This window comes from Acipenser ruthenus, chromosome 3 (assembly GCF_902713425.1).
Source record: "Acipenser ruthenus chromosome 3, fAciRut3.2 maternal haplotype, whole genome shotgun sequence".
Classification (NCBI taxonomy): Eukaryota; Metazoa; Chordata; class Actinopteri; order Acipenseriformes; family Acipenseridae; genus Acipenser; species Acipenser ruthenus.
Genome location: NC_081191.1, coordinates 11,026,216 through 11,041,647, shown reverse-complemented (window position 1 = coordinate 11,041,647; position 15,432 = coordinate 11,026,216).

Below are 15,432 nucleotides of genomic sequence, written 5' to 3'. Positions count from 1 at the left end.
CTTCAACCACATGTTTGGTGTGTCTCCCAGGTGGCTTGTGGCAAACTGTAAATGACAATTTTTATGGATATCTTTAAGAAATGGCTTTCTTCTTGCCACTCTTCCATAAAGGCCAGATTTGTCCAGTATACGACTGATTGTTGTCCTATGGACAGAGTCTCCCACCTCAGCTGTAGATCTCTGCAGTTCATCCAGAGTGATCATGGGCCTCGACTGCATCTCTGATCAGTCTTCTCCTTGTATGAGCTGAAAGTTTAGAGGGACGGCCAGGTCTTGGTAGATTTGCAGTGGTCTGATACTCCTTCCATTTCAATATTATCGCTTGCACAGTGCTCCTTGGGATGTTTAAAGCTTGGGAAATCTTTTTGTATCCAAATCCGGCTTTAAACTTCTCCACAACAGTATCTCGGACCTGCCTGGTGTGTTCCTTGTTCTTCATGATGCTCTCTGCGCTTTAAACGGACCTCTGAGACTATCACAGTGCAGGTGCATTTATACGGAGACTTGATTACACACAGGTGGATTCTATTTATCATCATTAGTCATTTAGGTCAACATTGGATCATTCAGAGGTCCTCACTGAACTTCTGGAGAGAGTTTGCTGCACTGAAAGTAAAGGGGCTGAATAATTTTGCACGCCCAACTTTTCAGTTTTTTATTTGTTAAAAAAGTTTGAAATATCCAATAAATTTCGTTCCACTTCATGATTGTGTCCCACTTGTTGTTGATTCTTCACAAAAAATTACAGTTTCTTATCTTTATGTTTGAAGCCTGAAATGTGGCAAAAGGTCGCAAAGTTCAAGGGGGCCGAATACTTTCGCAAGGCACTGTATATATATATATATATATATATATATATATATATATATATATATATATATATATATATATATATATATATATATATTATATATATATATATATATATATATATATATATATATATATATATATATATCAGTGTTCGCGCTAGGCTGCGCCATTGCACCAATGCCCCCCTTAAATAAAAAATGTCCCGCTGAAATTCTCTTAACGCGCCCATGTGTCCCCCTTCTCAGACCAGACACACTACCAACACGCAGTAGATTAATGCATTTTGTATTAACATGACATGTCTCACAACAGGCTAATCTTTTTTACTTGTTTGTTTACACTTGCGTTTTCATAATTAAACTCCCATGCCATTATTCTCCAGTCCAGTAGAATGCGCTCACACCCTCCCTGGTTACAGTCAGTTTCACAGTAAAGCCTGGACGACATCAGGCTTGTTAACAACGTGGCCAGGCACAAATATAATCTCGTATACCTGTTACACTCGACCATTACTTCTGGAAGAATAAGAAATCAGCTTCGGCAGTGACTGTTTAAATGTAGGCTATTATATTTGTGCTTAAAAATACTGTGAAATTCATCCGCTGTAAACTTATCTATTTGCTAGACAAAATATCTGTCTGATGTTTGGAGATATGGCGTGACCTAGCAAGTGAATGGGAGAAATGTGTAATTCTGCGTACTACAGTACAGTTTATAGACAAAGTGCAGTAGATTTGTGAAACAAAAACCGCATCATTGACTAGAAAAAAAAAAAAAAAAAAGTAGTCTATGGTAATGTTATAAAATGTGTGAAATTGGTCTTTTTTTTTAATTTAGTTACCCCAGTTTTCACCCCAATTTCACCCCAATTTAGCATGCCCAATTATTATCTGTATCCTCGGCTCACCGCTCGCAACCCCCCCCCGCCCCCCGTCGACTCGGGAAACGGAGGCTGGAACACGCGTCCTCCGAAACGTGCTCCTGCCAAGCTGTCATTTTTCACACTGCAGATCCACAGCAATGCCACCAGATCTGTGCCGGAGGACAACACAGATCTGGCGGCTCCACTGCAGAGCCACAGGTGCTCTATCGGCCACAGGGGTCGCTGATGCGCGGTGAGCCGTGGATTCCCCTGCCGACCTAAGCCCTCCTTACCCGGGCAGCGCTCAGCCAATTGTGTGCCGCCCCCTAGGAACTCCCAGTCACTGTCGGCTGTGACATAGCCTGTATTTGAACCTGCAATCTCCAGGCTATAGGGCACATCCTGCACTCCGCGCAGAATGCCTTAGATGCTCAAATTCAGGGCCAAAATAATTCTGTATATTTTAAGCACCAACTGTCTCTTGGCCGTTTCGCCAGTAAGTCTATAATGGCATGATAAAAAAAAAAAAAATATATATATATACAGTGTATGTGATTTTATACAGCACTGTATATATGCCTACAATACATCTTGCATTGAGAAAACACCACTGGAATTGGAATAAAGGAAATTATTATGTCATACAGTTCATGTGCAGTCATGGTTTTGGTAAGTAGCATTTTCTAAACCATATCATTATGTGCAGTATTAAAATAAGTTAAAAATATAGCAATTCCACAAAACCAACAAAATACATATTGTATATTTGACATTTTATTTTTAGTGTTCTGTGTAACACGGGCAAATCGTTTAACTTTGAAAAAAATACAGTACCTGAAGCAGATATATTGGCGTTTATCATATCAACAACATCAAAATTGTTTTGAAAACTGTCCAGAATATTTACTTGGGGGCTAAGAATGAAAAATGTCAAAAAAAATGCCATTTTTGATATGGAAATTGTCAAAATAAAGGGGCAGCTGGAAGGTAAGAATTTACCCATTATGACCAGGGCATCCGAGAGCCGTCATAGGCCCCGGGGAAGGATTGGTATGTCCCGCTGCCACACCCGTCCCGCTTGAAGGAAACTGTCAACGACTCGTAGAAGTTTCAATATCTCAATTAAAATCTGCAGCAGAATAGTTTACACTAGTTTACACACTATTTTATTTATCCCGTGCCAAAAATAAACCACTCATCTCTGCTCTTAACTAATAGCCAGTATTGGTAAATATATTTGTATTTTAAGCAATATAACGGATCATTCTCTTATTGTGTTTACCACCAGCTGAAGAAAGTACTTTATTTATTTTATACAATACAGGTTTTCTAACAAACTGCTGCAACATGTTGTTTTGAGCAAATTACAGATCTTAATAATAGAATAATTCATACTGTGGTATATATTGTGCAACTATAGGGTTCTTTTAAAGTTTTTAAAAGTCTTTAAAAAAATGCCTTTTTTTCAGCTTTTTGGTATAGTAAAATATGAAATGCGAAACTTGAAATCACTGTGTGAAAGGAAGTGTTTGACAGCGCCTGGATACACAATCATTACAGAACAGAAGCACATCGGCTCGGTGTGCAGTACGGGAGTTTTTCTTTTTAATGTGGTGGTGGGAACGCAAAGGGTCTTGTGCAGGGCTAGTTGTTTTAAAATATTTTATATATATTAAAAAAAAAAAAAGTTCCCCCTTCATCAGGGCCCCCCTTCGGGGCATTGGGCCCCCTTCGAGGCATTGGGCAGCAGTGTGGAGTAGTGGTTACGGCTCTGGACTCTTGACCGGAGGGTTGTGGGTTCAATCCCCAGTTGGGGACACTGCTGCTGTACCCTTGAGCAAGTTACTTTACCTAGATTGCTCCAGTAAAAACCCAACTGTATAAATAGGTAATTGTATGTAAAAAAAAAATAAAAAAATAACGTGATATCTTGTAACAATTGTAAGTCGCCCTGGATAAGGGCATCTGCTAAGAAATAGATAATAATAATAATAATAATAATAATAATAAAGAATAAAAAAAGTCCACGAACATGACGGCTGGAAACTGTTTCCTGGCTTGTTAAATTATCTTTGGTGGATCATATTTTGACATAAATAGGGCTGTTCCGATTAATCAACTAGAGTTGATCGCAGATTCATATTTTTTACAATTTAATTGTGCTTTAAAAGTGCATTCTTGATAGAGAAAGAAATGTGTGCTGCTATTTAGGGAAGTGCTGATTTGAAGTGTGCTCTCTCTCCATGGAAGTGGTAGGACACTGTGGTTTTAAACTCGTAAAAAAAGGGGTTCCAGTTGTGTAACAATCATAATTGTGATAGTGTGCTTCGGGTGTATATACATATTTAGAACTGGAATGTTTATCTACGTTGATTTAAATGATTGCCAAACATGTGTCTGCAAAGTTGCATTGTAACCAGAGCTGTGGTGAACACTGTGGTAAAATCCAGCGTGGCGCATTTATCTCGACCAACATAATAAACTGTTGATTTAGTTATAAACCTTGGAGTGTTTTTGTTTCCGTGTTTATGCATTGCTAAGAAATTTTGCTATTTAAGGGTTACCCCAGTGGTTAAACAGTATGCTTATAACTGTGCTGCTCTGGCCCTTGGGGCTTGTGTGACTGAGTTATCAGGTTCTAAATCTGTTTTATTAGGATAATAGGACGGAAAGGTAACATTTGTTACATTTACTAAAAGAAAAATAATAAAAATTGTTTGAAAAAGACCAAATTCCCATTGGGCTTATTTTATTTTAGATTCTATTGACTAAGTATTACTATTCAGGCTAGCTGCTATACGATCGTTACCTTTATTAAAATGTGCACAGATTAAGCTACCGATTAATCTACTGGTTAATCAACTAAATTTTAATCGAGTGACAGCCCTAGTTATAACATTATTATAATAATTAAAATTAAATAACAATATATATATAAAAAAAAAAGACCATCACTCAGTATAAATTTCATGTCCTTTTTACCAGAAATTCATATTTATAATATTTATCATAGCTGATATATACAATTGCAACAACTTATAAACATATTAGATTGACAGTCTAATACAGATTGAAAGTAATATTTACCATGTCTGGACGAATTCCCCGGCCAAATTAGTATGGTGTTTGTTGGTTGTAAAAAAACACAATGAACTAATCTTTAGTTCTGACTTATATAAGCTCTGCTGCAGCTTGCTTTGATGCTACTGGGTGTGGATGCTGTTTGGGTGCGGTTACCTTCAGGGACTGACAGTCCTGTTCTTTTCCACAGCCTTTCTGGCTTCTCTGACCTGATTCCCTTCCCCCAGTTGGGGGAGTTTCCATGTGTGTTTATTTACATGTGAAGTGGCGATGCTCGTGCACGTTTGGGAGATCAGGTTTGTGGCTGAAAATAACAGAATTATTATTATTATTATTATTTATTTCTTAGCAGACGCCCTTATCCAGGGCGACTTACAATTGTTACAAGATATCACATTATTTTTTACATACAATTACCCATTTATACAGTTGGGTTTTTACTGGAGCAATCTAGGGAAAGTACCTTGCTCAAGGGTATAGCAGCAGTGTCACCCACCAGGGATTGAACCCACAACCCTCCGGTCAAGAGTCCAGAGCCCTAACCACTACTAACCACTAAAATATTTTCCAAACAATTACCAGACCAAAATGGTAGTCATCTTTCCATATATATATATATATATATATATATATATATATATATATATATATATATATATATATAGTAAACCGGCTGCACTCTCCGTGGTTCGTTGCCCCTTTAAAAGCAGACCCAGGACACAGAAATGGAGTTTAAGCGCAGTTGTGCTTTTTTTTTTTAATAATAATGCAAACAAAACGAAACAAAAACCTAGCTCTTTTTGACCACTAACTAAATACAAACAGGAACCCAAACTAATGACTGGACAGGTAAGCTGTTTACCAGTTTGACTAAATAAAACACAAAGGTTTACAAAAACACATTTCACAAAAAAAGGCTTTACATAGTACCCTTTTTTTTTTCCTACAATTGTAGCACACCTTCAATCGGGCTCCTTCACACAGCAGCCCTGAATAGACTGGCTGCTTCCTTTAAATACCCTGAAAATTAATAATAAAACAATTAACAAATATAATTAAACAATTTTAAAAAATGTGCATACGCACATGTTTTATGCAGGGAGGATATTAACCACCTCCCTGCTGTGTTACTATATATATATATATATATATAAAGAAGGAATACTGGCTATCCATCAATTGATGAGTTTGTGTGACTACCTCAAATAGTTCCCTTTTGTCTTATTTCTGTGTATTCAATGTGGAAACCACACTGTTTTGTTATATAAAAGTATTTCACATTAAATCTATAAAACCTGTAAATCGCAAAAATACATTTTATATTTTTCTTAAATTATTCTCTTAAATGTATGTCTGCCAAATACAACTGGTGCAATACTCAAAATGAAAGGACGACAGCTAAATAAAACTGTACCTGACTACTTCACTTAATCTTTCTCCCATGGAAGTGTCTATTCTATTAATACAAAGTTTCTTAGTTTCACCAGGGGTGAGATTCTGCTGATATTCACCGGTGTAGGGTGGTACATCATCAGAATGTGGTATGTGTATGAAAACGTGACCTGTGTAGGTCAGAAAATGGTACATTTGTATTTCAAGTCTTTTAATGCATGTGCCAGTTTGTGTACCAGGTTTTTTCTTTCGTTTTTCAATATATACACTGATAGTGCTCTAGCCTACAGTACAATGTGAAGCAAGAAAGTGTTGAATAGGCTGCTGATGCACGCTGGCTTTACATATATACATTTCAGAACCATTAGTTGTGTTCAGAGGTTGCTACAGACCTTAACATTGCGTTAACACAATATGCAGATTTAAACTCGTGGAATCTACATTAATTTCAAATGTTTACATGTGATTGTGTTTCCTCATTTAAACATATGGATATAATATATAATAATTGTATTAAATGAGGTGTATATGCATGCTGCCTGTGTGTACTGTATACCAAGAACTCAACATTGGATAGGTTATGTTGGCAATAGCTAGACAATAAAGTTTAAATATACAATAGTGTTTGTAGTATACTTATTCACTCTATATAGGAATGTTACCATGTAAATGTCAGCAATGTTAATATGTACAGTTGACTCTAATGGTATAAGAGTGTCATTTAGTGCGACAAAGTGCCATTCGTTTTTCATCAGGGAAGTCGAGTGGGTATATGACTCCCCTCACATGAGATTATGTCATAAATGTGACTGTGGCGAGTCATCAAAATTTGACACAAAATCAAATTATTTTTAGGATCCTTCACTTTATGAAGCCTAATCAACATGTTGATCTCCTCCCTAGATTTGACTTTTGCTTAAACAATGTTTGGTTAAATATACTCAGAGCACATTGCATTTGATTAAATGCAGTTATTTTTCAGTAGAATAAGTAAAATAAATAAATAATAAAAATAAACACCTTTGTTGATACCATCCAAGACATGCAGGGGCGATGGATAGAACAGGCATTTATTAACTAGCTAACACAGGGCTGTAAGCGATCTGCAAAAACAAACCAACTAAAATACTGTTCAGTTATCATTGTGATCTTAGTATAGCCCCATACCTTTTTTTAAAACATGGGAAGTGTGCTTGCCCACCCTATCGGACCGGTACCTAAATCTCTATTTCATGAGGATGGAATTATGAGAAAATCTAATAAAGCTAAGCTGGCGGAAGAGTACCTGAGTACAACAAAGCCACCACCTTATATATCAGAGATGCCATGGCTGTTATTCAAACAATTCAAGGAGACAAGTACAACATTTTGAATGAATTGGCATCTGGTTATCGGGATCAGTTAATCAAAGGTTTCAAGAAGGCCAGCAGAATAGCAGATGTGTTTGATAGGTATGATAGGTATGACATGGAGAGCACGGCGTGCAGAAACGGGATCTGAAAGTCAATCTTTATTTCACTTCTCCAACCGAATGTACAGTACGTGTAAAACACTGACATAATTCCAGCACATTTCTTCTTGTTAAGAGTAAGTTTGAGAAACCGTTTCTTCAAAAGCAATTTTTTTTCTGGAATAGTTCATGGTAATTAATCTAGACAGAAACACAACAGAGAAGCACACAGAATATATAATTGTAGGAGAAGTAATAAGTAAAATAAAAAGAAATAACAGAGAAGTATGTTCAACTTTTATAGCGCCTGTTACATTAACTATTTGAGTATTTCAGCCCCTATTCTACATTGTTTGACAGACCTTTTTGTATAATTTTTTTTTATAGCACAGTTGTTTTTTTATACACTTTTTTTTATATAACATCACCTCTTTTTTAGTGTGTCTTGAAACAAAACTCCATCTCTACAGCAGTTACTGCATAGTGTAATATTTCTTAATACTTATCATTTCAGGTTTAACTTAAGTGTTATATTACAGTACATGACTGAGTGATACATGCAGAAGGGTACAAAGCTTTCAGGATTTTCATCTTCTTTGTTTATGATGAATTGATTATAATTTTATCAGTTATTTTTTAAGGCTTATTTTGTATTACAAAATGTATTGTGTACCAATAGCTATACATTTTATTCACTGGCACTCAAATTGTCTCAATTGAAATTTTTACGCCTGGTTGCGCATATGAGTACTCCTGTTTTCACCTCTATAAATATATGAAAGGATGTCAGCAAACTGTCATTTTATCTGACTTCTTCACTTCACCTTTCTCTTTTGCAAGTGTCTATATTATTAAAACAAAGTTTCTTAGTTTCACCTGTATAAATCAATCATGTCAAAACCAAAAACACCTACTAGTCCAAGCTGCCTCTCTATTAGGTATATAGACATACACCTTTATTAGGTACTTATACAAGTATGAGAATAAGCAAATAGCCCTAGGGGACTAAGATCATCTGGATTTTCTCTACAAAATAGTAAAAACAATTTGTCCACCAGGACTTAAAGCTTCCAGGCAATTCTCTTCACCCTGACAGATTACACTGTCTATAGGGACAAACATCAGGTGCTGAACAAATGTTTCATGTGTCACTTCATCATGTAGCACTACATTTGTGTACAATATGCTAAAGCAGCAATGCCCCACATATGATTCATGATTTTTATCCAGTTCCTCAGAAACATAATCGTGTTGGCTACCACATATGTTCACATTCCCCAATGCTAATTTCAGCCAGAGACAAACAAGCTTCCTCTAAGCTCTCTTGACGCTCCGGCTACTACATGCAACAGCAGGAGGTTATGAATTTCATATTCAGGCTCAACGGTAACTAAATGTTGTTGTTTTTTCTAAACAGTTTATTGAAAACAGATTTTTTCAACATAGGCATTTAAGGTAACAAATAAATAAATAAATAAATAAATAAATAAATCTAATTGCATCAACAGTTGATAAATGTACTGCGCAATTGTTATGGAAAATGTAGATTTTTTTTTAGTTAATTATTTGGCTAGAAATTATGTTTAGAACCACGGAACAAAAATGTGATTTTAAAAGCTGAAAAAGTATGTTATTTGTATCTTTTGTAAATATAAAAAATGTATTTGTGTTCATTTCTGGATAGTTGTTAATATAAGCATATACACACACAAACACACACACGCATACATAAAACACATGATTGAATCACTAATATGTGCCAGAAGACTAGCTATCAACATGACCAAACAGACTGCTTATTTGCAATGTCAACCCTTAGGGTGGGGATTATGAAACTGAATACCAAAAGGGACACAGGTGTCAACCAAACACCACACTTTCTTCACATGAGGCTGCCATCTAATCTTATAGCTGCACCATAGAAACAGGTGACCTGAGGAAGCCTTTGGCACAAACAAATGGTTCTGACATTCTTCTATACTGTCACTCTCATTTCCACCACTTACGGATTTACACACTTCAATAATTTTCCAACAATTAATATAATGAGGCACCACAAGGTACCTACTTTTTTTTGAGCCTACAAGGACTTACGCCAGGGTTTTTATACAAGAGCTAACCAGAACACAGACTACAGAGGCATCTTGTGAGCATCTCCTCAGGGCAGCTGCTTATCTAAACAGCTGCTTTTGGGGCCACAACAGCAGCTTCACAGTGAAGGGGAGTGCGCTTGTGTGGTGTGCATCCTAAAGAGGTGAGCACATGCCAAACCTGTTTTCCTCCGCTGGTAATAATCTTTTTTTTTTTTCTTTTCTCAATTACAGGTCACAGTGGGACTGTGAAGCTCTCAAAGGTCTACTCTGCAGGTCAACTCAACACAGGGTCACAGCTTTTTCTGAAGCTGCTGCCAGATTTGGTGTGAAATTCTGAATATTTTTTTTTGCCAGTGGTGAGGGCCTTTTGTTTCCTATATAAGACTTTGTAATAAGTGGCAGGAATTCAAATGAACCTTTTAGAAAAAATAAAATGTACATTTCAAAGTCTTAATCCCTGACGAATTATTCATAAAAAACTGACAGAAATGATTTGTTTGGGGTGTTACTGGGACTGGCTACTGCACATAAAGGGCATATTATATTGTATATTCTGATGGGGTTAGACAATAGGATCAGCCAAAGAAGATGGAAATCAAACACACAGGCACAGGTGACACAGACTGCAATGAAAGGGCTGTTATTCCTATAGTGTTCCTCCTTAATTCACTAATATGAGCAGAAAATTAAAAAAAGTTGAAAACATAAGGAATTCAGATATTGAAATTCTAATTAGAGCCACATGCGTTTAATATATCACCTTTTTGCTCTGTGAATATGCAGCTTGTGTAGTCGCCTATTTCTGGATGTTACACTGCAACATGCAAACTGCCTCTCAAAGGGTGTTCATTTCATAGTTTTAGGTTTGTGAATGTTTTTTTTATGACTTTTTATTTCTTATACAGTTACAAAGTACATAAAAACACAAATGTCAGGCTCCTGAAGGCTGTGAGGAATCTAACAATCAATGATACTAGTCACACGTGAATACTTTTTTTAATCATACTTTTAGAAAATTGCAAGCAAATGTTTAGAAGGAAAACGCAGAATTGCCAAACATTTCATACACATGTGTGATATTATAATGATATGTTACCAGTTATCTCTGATAAGATTATCTAATGAATACTGAAAACATTGGTAAAGTGTGTGCCTCTGGGTGTCGACTAATTTACCCAGTAATCTGGCTGATCTATAAATGCATTACATTTAAATGTTGCCATATGCACTTACATAGTATCAGCTCTACTAGATCTGTTAGCACACATGTCTGAGCCACACTCAAAACAACCTGCATTATGTTAAGGAAACTAAACTTATGTGTGTTACTTGTTTTAACAGTGTAGCTATTCTAACAAACAGCTTTAAACCAATCACTTTTTCAAGAGAATGCTGCATTACGTGTAAAAACACTAAATCAAAAGGACTATTTATGTGCTCAACTGAAGCATTACAATGTTCAAATTCTACATAAGTGATTAAGACATGTCTCTTACAAAGGATTTAAAAATTAAATTAAGTCTAAACACCTGAATACTAAACAAAAATATATATTGCCCCTCTTAGCAAGAAGCATTTTGGTCAACTTGATCGTGGTTATGTCAAAAGTACATATTACACCATATTAAGAAATGTATTTAAAATGTATTATTTGTCATTTTATATTACAAAGATTAAGCTTGGTTTGATAAACAATTACAAATCCACTTTCAATATTCAATACTACATTGAGTATATTAGTTGTGTACAGTTCAATAATGCTAGATTTGTATTTAAATATTTCCTATTCATATAAGGGTTGTTAAAAATCTAACAATGATTAAGTTAGGTATTACTGACCGACATTTCCAATTTAGATACTGCTTCTCGTTGATATATATTCATATCATAGATAATTGGTAAGTTTAGGCATCTGTTGTTTTTCTTGTCTTTTTAAAAAAAAAAAATTTTTTTTTTTTAATTACTGTCTAAGTCAGCTGGAATCTTTTTACTTTGGCAGCAACAAAGAAAGGCACTTGTCTTGAGAAATCAGCCGACTGGACTGAATTGGTTAAATTTGTAGGTTTCATTTGTGGATGACAGCATCTGTGATAATCACTGCTGAAGGAGGAGTTTTTACCTCCGGGGCTGTAGGAGACAGCACTGATGAAAGAACTACTCACATTGAAAAGACGGATCAAGAACTGCACTAAAATTAAGATCTGTGGTAAGGCTGGATATACTTAAGTTGGTAATCTTCTAAAGTCTCTTCTTCAACAGGTGTGCTGCAAAGCCTTCTCTTAACATTTTAGTAATTATTGGGAATATTAGTTCTGAAGAGTGCTCTGTGTTCAAGAATCCAAACATTCACAGGGGTAGATGTACCACCAGATTGTGGTACAACTCAAGAATAATGCAGTATACACAGTACGTAGGTATGCTGCATTATTATCAATAATAATGCAGTATACACGGTACGTAGGTATACTGCATTATTATCAATAATAATGCAGTATACACAGTACGTAGGTATACTGCATTATTATTGATTTGATTTCTAGCAATCAAACTCGATAATGATTTCTGTTCAGTTTTCAAGTAGCCTAAAATGACATGTAGATAGAGTTTTCATTATTGTTAAGCTGACTATTTTCCCATAAAATTTAAGTCGCCCTGGATAAGGGTGTCTGCTAAGAAATAAATAATAATAATAATAAAATCAACTTCAGCGATTCCATTATTTTTTTTCGAAAAATCGGTTATACAATTAAGCGTGTTACACTTAATAATAATAATAATAATAATAATAATAATAATAATAATAATAATAATAGTGTAGGCCAGTAAAGTTGATGTATTCTCTTCAGAGGAGCCAGTCGGATTCGTGAAGTGTATAAACAATGTCCAAACGAGATTTCTCTGTTCAATAATCTTAATTTCCTTGTACATTTCACCCTAGACTTCCGACTCGTTTGCGACTTATTGTGATAGATGCAACACTTTAGTACATCTACCCCTCAGTCTTGTGTTTTTTTTGTTTTTTTTGGGGTGACACTGCTGTCCTAGTTTGGGGTTGGGGAGGTAGGGATACTGGTTAAAGATGGTCACATATTTTCAGCTATTCATTTTTCATCAAGAATGGTTCAATAGTGAAAAGTAATTCTGTTATATATATATATATATATATATATATATATATATATATATATATATATATATATATATATATATATATATATATATATTTTAGCTCAAAGAGCCAGCTGCATATATATATATATATATATATATATATATATATATATATATATATAATATATATATACAGTGCCTTGCAAAAGTATTCAGACCCCTGACCAATTCTCTCATATTACTGAATTACAAATGGTGCATTGAAATTTCGTTGTTTGATATTTTATTTTAAAACACTGAAACTCAAAATCAATTATTGTAAGGTGACATTGGTTTTATGTTGGGAAATATTTTTAAGAAAAATAAAAAACTGAAATATCTTGAGAGAATTGGTCAGGGGTCTGAATACTTTTGCAAGGCACTATATATATATATATATATATATATATATATATATAATTCAATCCTAGGCCTCATGTCAAGTACAACACCTCAGGCGTGTTGTGGTTATTACAAATATGAATACATGTTCTAAAAGTTATCTGACATAAACCAATTATTTTACACAAGGTTACCATCAAAGACAACACCAAAATAAACAATAAACTCGAAGCCATGGCCTTTCATGCACTTCGATTTGTTGCACCACATCTACATATTTATTAAGAGAAGGACAGCATTTTTTGTGTTTTACAACACAAGCTCCAGATATTATATGCAAAACAGAACTTTTTTTCAACATATATTTTAGCCCCAGCAGACAGAGGCAGATATATATGACAGGAACATGAGTTAAAACTTTTCTAAAAAAAGTAATGTATTGTGATCAAAATAACAGAAGAACACTTCAAATGAAAAACTTGAAGGCACTCAATTACTGAACGAAGAATTAAAGATTACACAAGGAAACTCCTACTAAAATTCCTTAACACCAGTAATTGAATCTCATTCTGTGAAGGGTCTCAAAGCCCAATTCAACACACGAATTTATGGTGTGTTTGTGCATTGGCACACAGCCCTTCGTGAGTTCTGAGTCAGCACCTGCTGGGAATGCCAAGAACCGAATGGCCTTCACAAGGGAGTAGGCAGGCCTGGGCAGGACTGCCACTTGCCACATGCTGAGTAGCTGTCTGACACAAGATGGTACAAAATAATCTCCCACTGTCAAAAACTCGGCAAACCTCTTGAACTCACATGGGCCACTCTTGATGATTACAGCAAAATGTGCCTACCTTAATTATGACACACAATTATTTCTCCAGTGGAGATTCACAGGTAAAATGCATCATGTTACTACATAGATTGGTACTCAGTATATCTAGATCTCATTTAAAAAAAACAAACAAAAAAAAAAAACATTTTTATACCATAAATTCCAAATCCTGCCCTTTTCCTTCAGGCAAAGCACTGTTGATAAATAGCAGACCTGTTTTTAGATAGTTTAATCAATTAATCCACACCCTTCTGATATAGATGTGAAGCACTTTCACTATAACTGGCAGAGTAAGCTCATCATTACCACATCTACCTAGGAAATGCTAACAGTCCCCATCTTTGTAGTCTCTGTTGTATAGAAACAGATGGTGCTGCACAAACTATGACATAACATTGGACAGGTGGTAGTGTAATAAAATACTAATCCGTCTTGTTCTAGTCTAGTCCCAGTAGAACAGTGTTTGTATTCAGTTTGCACCTTACAGCTGGCATACCAGATAGGCCAAGCCAATATCAGATTTTCACACTTTCTGTAGCACAGAACACTGATTCTCTTTTGGCTGGTTAGTCTTGCAAATCATTTCTGTATCTTCAAACATGTGGATACAGTACATGCAACAAATAAAGGTGCCTGTCTTACCACCATGCAAGTTATTGCATAACAGAAATTATATAAACATCCAAGATCATGTTCAGTATAAAATGAACATTTCTACCATTTACGGTGGAGTCATTTCTACATATTTTACAAAGCAAATCTGGGAAAAAAACACATCAATGTACAAAACAGTACTCTCACCTTTAACACTTATATCTGCCGCTCTCACTTGGTGGAACAAACGTTGAAAACACAAAAATGATGTTGGACAATAGTGGTGAATAAATCCAATACAGGTTACTGAAAATGTGAAGACCTTGGAACAATGAGTTTTACATAACATTTATATTCATAATACGAGGAGCAACATGCATTGATTGTTATTGAGAGTATCAGAACCTTGTGTAAAAATAGGATGACTTGAAATTTCATAGGCTCCCAGATCTTGCTTTGCTGTATTGTGCTTTTTCCAATTAGAGGCCTCACATTTCAGTGCCTTGGCTATGTATGAAAGGAATTACATTATTCTCTTTCCTCAACTTGGCCACAGATGTAGATAAACCTTGGTTGAGCTCTTCAGATATGAACATCTTGTTAAGCTCTTCTGTCCCACCAAGCCCCTCTATTTTCAGGAAAGAACTCTGCAAGGACTCCATTATTTTTTTATTTTTTTAATTTTTTACAAGGGCCAAGAATTTGAGGCACGGTACCTTACCAACATCTCCATTAGGGGATATACACGTAAAATGTATACATTTTGGATTAACTCAGTTTGAAGAAAACAAATATTTAACCAAAGCCAAGTTTACACAGAAAC